Genomic DNA, 7341 nt, shown 5'->3' with positions numbered 1-7341 from the left:
GGGTCTCACTACGACAGCCAGCATAGTTGTGCATGAGTCGTAGTGTTAAGGTCAAGGTTGCATCGATAAGGTCAAGGTTGCATTCATAGGGACAATGTTTCAACGTAAAGTTTTATGACGTCAAAAAACATTGTCAGTATTATGACGTCAGGAAACATGGTCCTGATTATGACGTCAGTAGCCAGGATGTTGAAAGACGGCCAACAGACGGCAGCGAGAAGGAGGCTGTTTGTAAAACCGAAGCATCGATTTTCTTCGGTTTGTAATCCGTAGCGCTGTGTCGGAAAAAAATCACGGAATTAAGTGGATTATTGGAGTGGTGGGGAGGGGGGGGGGGGATTGTATGAATTATTATACATGTGGGGGTTTAGGGGGATTATCAGAACAAGGGGCGCCATCGTGTTTAAAATATTTATAAGCAGCCAATTATTGCGAAATGTTTGTATGGGTGTGTAGAAATAGACTTGGTACTGTTGGCTAGCGTAACGCTACGTTCTAAGTCAACTTCAAATTCCCTCAACTGAATATTTGTGGTCCTACACTGTCCTGTTGCCATCAGCTTTAGAGGTCCTACAATTGTCCTGTTATCACTACCTTCAGTGGTCCTACTATTGTCCTTTTGTCACCAGCTTTAGAGGTCCTGCATTGTCCTGTTATCACCAGTTTTAGAGGTCCTACAATTGTCCTGTGTCCTATTGACACCCTTCAGCTGTCCTCTACTTCCATTAGCTGGCATTACTCCCAACCCACGGGCACACAAGCTGAGATCACCGGAGCGTGAAGTAGACACCGGATGTGTGGCACTAACAGATCTAGTCATGCGCACTCGCCCACTATCGTCTGCGCCATTACGGCGAGTTTATGTAAGAAACTCCGACCAAACCTTTGTGGTTGACCAATGGGACAGCTCCATTAGCCGTACCGATGTTTAGAGCTGAACCAACGACGCTCGACAGTGTCGTATGGACATATGAGGTTAACTAAGCTCAGAGCTTTATATGGACACGTCAACTAAGCTGAGAGCTTAATGACAAGATATCCTTCTACCAAAGATTACGGCCTTAAGGCTATTTTTGTTTTCAAGGCTTGTAAACAGCTGAGAATCACATACATTGGTGTTAAAACTTCACAGCTTGTATATACAGCTGAGAATCACATACATTGGTGTTAAAACGTCACAGCTAACTCACCCAGGCGCATTTCCAGACATTTTTCTCCGGGGGTAGGGGGGCCCTTGAAATTTTAAACCTTCGAGGGTTGGGGATGGAGGGGGGGGGGGTCGGACACTATTTTAAATGTCGGGGCGAGGGCGGACGCCGGTAAAGTTTTTTATTTTCTATATAGACTTAATTATATATTTCTGAGAAGCTATTCTCCCCCCCCCCCTCCGGAAGAGTTACCTGAAAGAAACCGCGTCGACATAGTGTAGCAAAATACGTTTTTGTGGATCTTGGTAACGATCGTCTCCCTTGAACGTACATCCCACATGTACGTAGTGAATTATTTCACCAAACTATTCCAGTGCTAAAGCGGAAGTGTACGAACGAGAAAGCTTTTATCCAACCTTCGATCGTGTTGTGTTTGTGTAGTTTTCTCAAAGCTGACCCAGTGCCTTCAGGACATTAAGGCTTTGTTGTCTGTTTCATTATCTTTTTTGTGCTAAATTTTCATGCAATGAATGTTGTAATATTTCTAATGGTCGATGTGGGACAGGCCACGGCTCAAAGATTTTATGGGATCTGTAATTATTAGAAGTGATTAAAACCGGCTTAGTCTGATGGTCCGGTACCACAATGTCCGGCTTATTCTGATGGTCCGGTCACACGATGTTCGGCTTCGTCTGATGGTCCAGCTTGGCCTGATGGGGTGGTCACACAATGCCCGGCTTGGCCTGATGGTCCGGTACCATGATGTCCGGCTTAGTCTGATGGTCCGGTACCATGATGCCCGGCTTGGCCTGATGGTCCGGTCACACGATGTCCGGCTTAGTCTGATGGTCCGGTCACACGATGTCCGGCTTTGTCTGATGGTCCGGTCACACGATGTCCGGCTTAGTCTGATGGTCCGGTACCATGATGATCCATAGGGCAAATCTGTCTCTGTGACAGATCAAAGCAGTAGTTAGTTTTTTGGTCCGTCATAGGTTAGTTATGTGGCGGGTGTGTGTGTGTGTGTGTATGTGTGAGTGTGTGTGCGGGGGGGTGGGGGGGTGGGGTCGTTGACATTTCCCACACCGCAGTCCTAAGCTGATGCGGCTATCTGCTACATCACCCAATCGTCAGCTTTTACTTGTTTTCATCTGTGACTCTATTTACCCCCCCCCCCCCCCCACCTACCCACACCCCACCGTTCTACGGTCTACGACACATGTTCAAGAAAAATTTGTTCCACAAGTTCCTCCCCCTTGTGTCTCTAACGTTGAACTCTAAACATCGACTTAAAAAAAAAGTTCTATAACTCTGGGCAAGTTACCTCCCCTGGACATCCAATTATTACCGGAATTTATGGAGACGTCACTCGCTATTGTTGCCGTGCTTGTCGCTCGCTGAATGACGGAAGGACATTTTTAATACGTCAGCCGTGACGTCATGTCTGGCGAACTTGTCTCTATAATTACTGGATAGAAAATTTTAATGTATGAAGTCCGTTTTACCAGTTGGCGTTAGTGCATACCCTCTCATCAGCCATGGTTGTTTTTTTTCACATACACAGAGCATACACACATACGCACATACACACACATAGAACATAGCTCAGATATTCTACACACAGACACAAACACACACAACAAGGCTGTAAAATAAACAGTTTAAAACGGTTAAAAAAACTAATTAAAAAAAAAACGACTTAGAATTTAGAATGTCGCCCAGAACGCACGATTTCAATAGAGCCACCTGCTTCAACTTCCGTTTCCGCATCGAGCTGCAATTCTCGCGAGGTTTAGCGAGATGGGATTTAAACTCTCGTGTCCTCTATTCACAGCTGACCCGATCAATATAATCACATGGTGATCGCGTGTGATCTGGTGGTGACCGGATGTGACCTGGAGATAACCGGATATGACCTGTTGGTGACCGGATGTGATCTGGGGGTGACCGGAAATGGGATTCTTGTGGATATTTCTGACACACTGACATGGCAGTGACGCAGGGATCTTACAGTCACTGACCTGACTCGTCAAAGATGGACAGCGAAGGTAAGAGTGTGTGTCTGTAACTGTCTCAGGTTCGAATCCCGCTTGCTCATGGTTTAACAACTGCTTGTTGTTTGCCTTTAGTTTGTATGTACGCTCAAGACACACTAACTAGACTCATGACACACTTGAAGACACACACTAAGTAGACACACAACACACTTGGAGACGCACACTAAGTAGACACACAACACACTTGAAGACAAACACTAACTAGGCTCAAGACACACTTGAAGACACACACTAACTAGACTCACGACACATTAGATGACACACACTAAGTAGACACACAACACACTTGAAGACACACACTAAGTAGACACACGACACCCACTCACGAAGCACACACAAGTCACACGACAAACGTTAAAACACACTAACATGACAAAACACCCACAAAACATTTACCAACAAGACACCCACCCACACACTGTTAAGACACTCGTAAGATTCGCTTATAAGACACCCTCAAGACACAACCCCACCCCTCCTGTACCCCCCCCCTCCATACGCACACAGACTGGACACATGTAATTGAACTGACCAGAAGGAATGATTGAAAACAAAATTTGAAATGTCTGATCGATAAGTATTTTATTCATGTTTTGTAATCGAAATAATTGAAAACTTTTTCAATCCCTTACTTTATTTACATTAAATTAATTGAATTTTAAAAATGTAAGATAATTATACACAAACTGATTTAAATACAGTTTGACTTCATGAACGCAGCAGATCTGATCACGTGATTGGTAGCAGCTGAATTTATCCCAGCCATAGTTTTGGTTCAATTGGTTTAGCCATACCACATCAGTAGATATTTACATCGATATGTTTGGTTTGTCATTCGGACAAACCCTTGAGGTCTAATGTTTGTCATGTTTGTGTGAGAAGTTTGTATCCATGACATCACCCATGAAGCAAGAAGCCATGCAGTAAATAGCTCCCCTCTGTCTCAAATCACAAAACATTTTAGGCCAATCCAACTGCTCCAGGGTGTCTTCAATTTAAGGGGAGGTTCAACATGGACCCCTAACGCAGGGCTGGGCCCAGCCTGTTTGGTAGGGCTCGGCGCCTGTTGGAAGGAAGGGCCGGGTGCCTTATTGTAATGGAGGGCAGGGCGCCTGATGGAGGGGAGGGCAGGGTGCCTAATGTAGTGGAGGGCAGGGCGCCTGATGGAGGGGAGGGCAGGGCGCCTGATGGAGGGGAGGGCAGGGCGCCTAATGTAGTGGAGGGCAGGGCGCCTGATGGAGGGGAGGGCAGGGCGCCTAATGTAGTGGAGGGCAGGGCGCCTGATGGAGGGGAGGGCACGGCGCCTAATGTAGTGGAGGGCAGGGCGCCAGATGGAGGGTATGGCAGTGCGCCTTATTGTAGTGGAGGGCAGGGCGCCTGATGTAGGGGAGGGCAGGGCGCCTAATGTAGTGGAGGGCAGGGCGCCTGATAGAGGGGAGGTCAGGGTGCCTGATGTAGGGGAGGGCAGTTCGCCTAATGTAGTGGAGGGCAGGGCGCCTGATGTAGGGGAGGGCAGGGCGCCTAATGTAGTGGAGGGCAGGGCGCCTGATGGAGGGGAGGGCAGGGCGCCTAATGTAGTGGAGGGCAGGGCGCCTGTGTAGGGGAGGGCAGGGCGCCTAATGTAGTGGAGGGCAGGGCGCCTGATGGAGGGGAGTGCAGGGCGCCTTATTGTAGTGGAGGGCAGGGCGCTTTATGTAGTGGAGGGAGGGCAGTGCGCCTGATGGAGGGGAGGGCAGGGCGCCTGAACGTAATCAAATTCTCAGCTTTTTCATTCCGATTTTGCTTCTGCCCTTCAATGCCATTGAATCGTCTAAGCCTCCCACTCTAATAATAGCCCAATTAAAATATCAACTGTAATTCTTATTTTGTTGTTAGGGCAAACTTCGGTCTCTGTTCATTCTGTCTCAATGTCCGGTCAGGTTTTTACCTCCCCGTAGATACAGATCACAGATACAGATCACAGATACAGATCCCACTGTACAAACATTCCGTGCTTATCTTCCGTTTTAAGCTGTTTTCATCACGTGACAGCCGTAATGAAAAGTCCCATTAGATCACTACGGCACACAATTCAAAGAGTTAAACAAAGGCAGTTAACTTCGGGATAAAATCACAAGGAATCTAATTGTTGGTTTGGTTAGGTTCAACTTTTTCATTTAAATGTGGAAACGGCCCCGAAAATCAACCGCCAATCGTATTTTTGTTGAACGGTCGCCCGTAATTAGGGCGGCTTGTTTTGGTCAATTATTTTTTTATAAACTTGTTTCGATTCTAGCTCAGCGCTAGACTCAACCCAAATCCCAATTTAAACTGAATTCGTTACATAATTACGATTTTATTTTTTACGTGCCAAAGATAATATAGGCTGTATTTCTGGAACTTTTTGGTTATTGACATCATTGGTAAAATTCACGTTTCCTCCAATGATTGTTTGCTCTGTTGTTAGTTGATCACTTATATAATGTGCCACGGTACTGTATGGTAGGGGTCATCGTCTGTTGGGCAGGGGTCATCGTCTGTTGGGTAGGGGTCATCGCCTGTTGGGCAGGGGTCATCGTCTGTTGGGCAGGGGTCATAGTCTGTATGGTAGGGGTCATAGTCTGTATGGTAGGGGTCATAGTCTGTATGGCAGGGGTCATCGTCTGCAGGACCAAGCCTACCACATTGTGTACTCATCTACCCTGGACATTTTATCAGATAGTTGAGTAAACAAACACTTCACCCCCCCCCTCCCTCCGGTGAGTTAGGCGCTGAAAGTCTGCTCCATGTGCCGGGTTGCCATGTTGGCTGTCAAGAAAAAAATCCCCAGTGGCCAGGACAAAGCTAAAACCTGTAGCCAAACATTGAGCAACATTTGTGCATAAGAGATGAGGCGGTGAGATGGATGGACTGTTGACAGAAGTTTACGACGCCAAGAGTTGGTTTATCAAATGGTTGTGAGTGGAATAAATGTGAATGATTAAATCTTGGAGAATCAAACAGATGTAGACCACTGTATGTGGACCACTGGACCACTGTATGAGACAACTGTATGAGACCACTGTATGAGACCACTTAATGAGACCACTGTATGTGGACCACTGTATGTGGACCACTGTATGTCGACCACTGTATGTGGACCACTGTATGTCGACCACTGTATGTGGACCACTGTATGTGGACCACTGTATGTGGACCACTGTATGTGGACCACTGTATGTGGACCACTGTATGTTGACCACTGTATGTAGACTAGTGTGAAACCCATAACTGTGATACTGCTTGCAGCAAAAGTCTATAATAAAAAGGCGGGAAAATGTGATAAATATAGGCAGCAGTCGCGAGTCTCTAGACCACATACATGACATGTACACAACTCTAGACCACATACATGACATGTACACAACTCTAGACCACATACATGTACACAACTCTAGACACATACATGACATGTACACAACTCTAGACCACATTCATGACATGTACACAACTCTAGACCACGTACATGATATGTACACAACTCTAGACCACGTACATGACATGTACACAACTCTAGACACATACATGACATGTCCACTACTCTAGACCACATACATGTACACAACTCTAGACCACATACATGACATGTCCACAACTCTAGACCACATACATGACATGTGCACAACTCTAGACACATACATGACATGTACACAACTCTAGACCACATACATGTACACAACTCTAGACACATACATGACATGTACACAACTCTAGACCACATTCATGACATGTACACAACTCTAGACCACGTACATGATATGTACACAACTCTAGACCACGTACATGACATGTACACAACTCTAGACCACATACATGACATGTACACAACTCTAGACCACGTACGTGTACACAACAAACTGACGCCCTAGTACGTGTAGACACAACAAACTGACGCCCCCCGGTATTGACCACGTACACAGAAATAGCTGCATAAAATATTAACCATTCAGACTGTAGCAGGCTAAGGCAGGCAACCACCGAGGGCAGTGTGACATGAACGACAACTCTCTTCTCATTTTTCCTCATCCCGTTTTCTCCCCTGATTACAGCCGTTTTTACCGTATGTTTTTATTGGAAATTATTAGTTCGCTTAGAGGCAAACCGATTTTTTTAACGAT

Source organism: Physella acuta, unplaced genomic scaffold (assembly GCF_028476545.2).
Source record: "Physella acuta isolate Inbredline_101_S28 unplaced genomic scaffold, ASM2847654v3 ptg000970l, whole genome shotgun sequence".
In the NCBI taxonomy this organism is placed as follows: Eukaryota; Metazoa; Mollusca; class Gastropoda; family Physidae; genus Physella; species Physella acuta.
Note: the sequence above shows the minus strand (reverse complement) of the source record.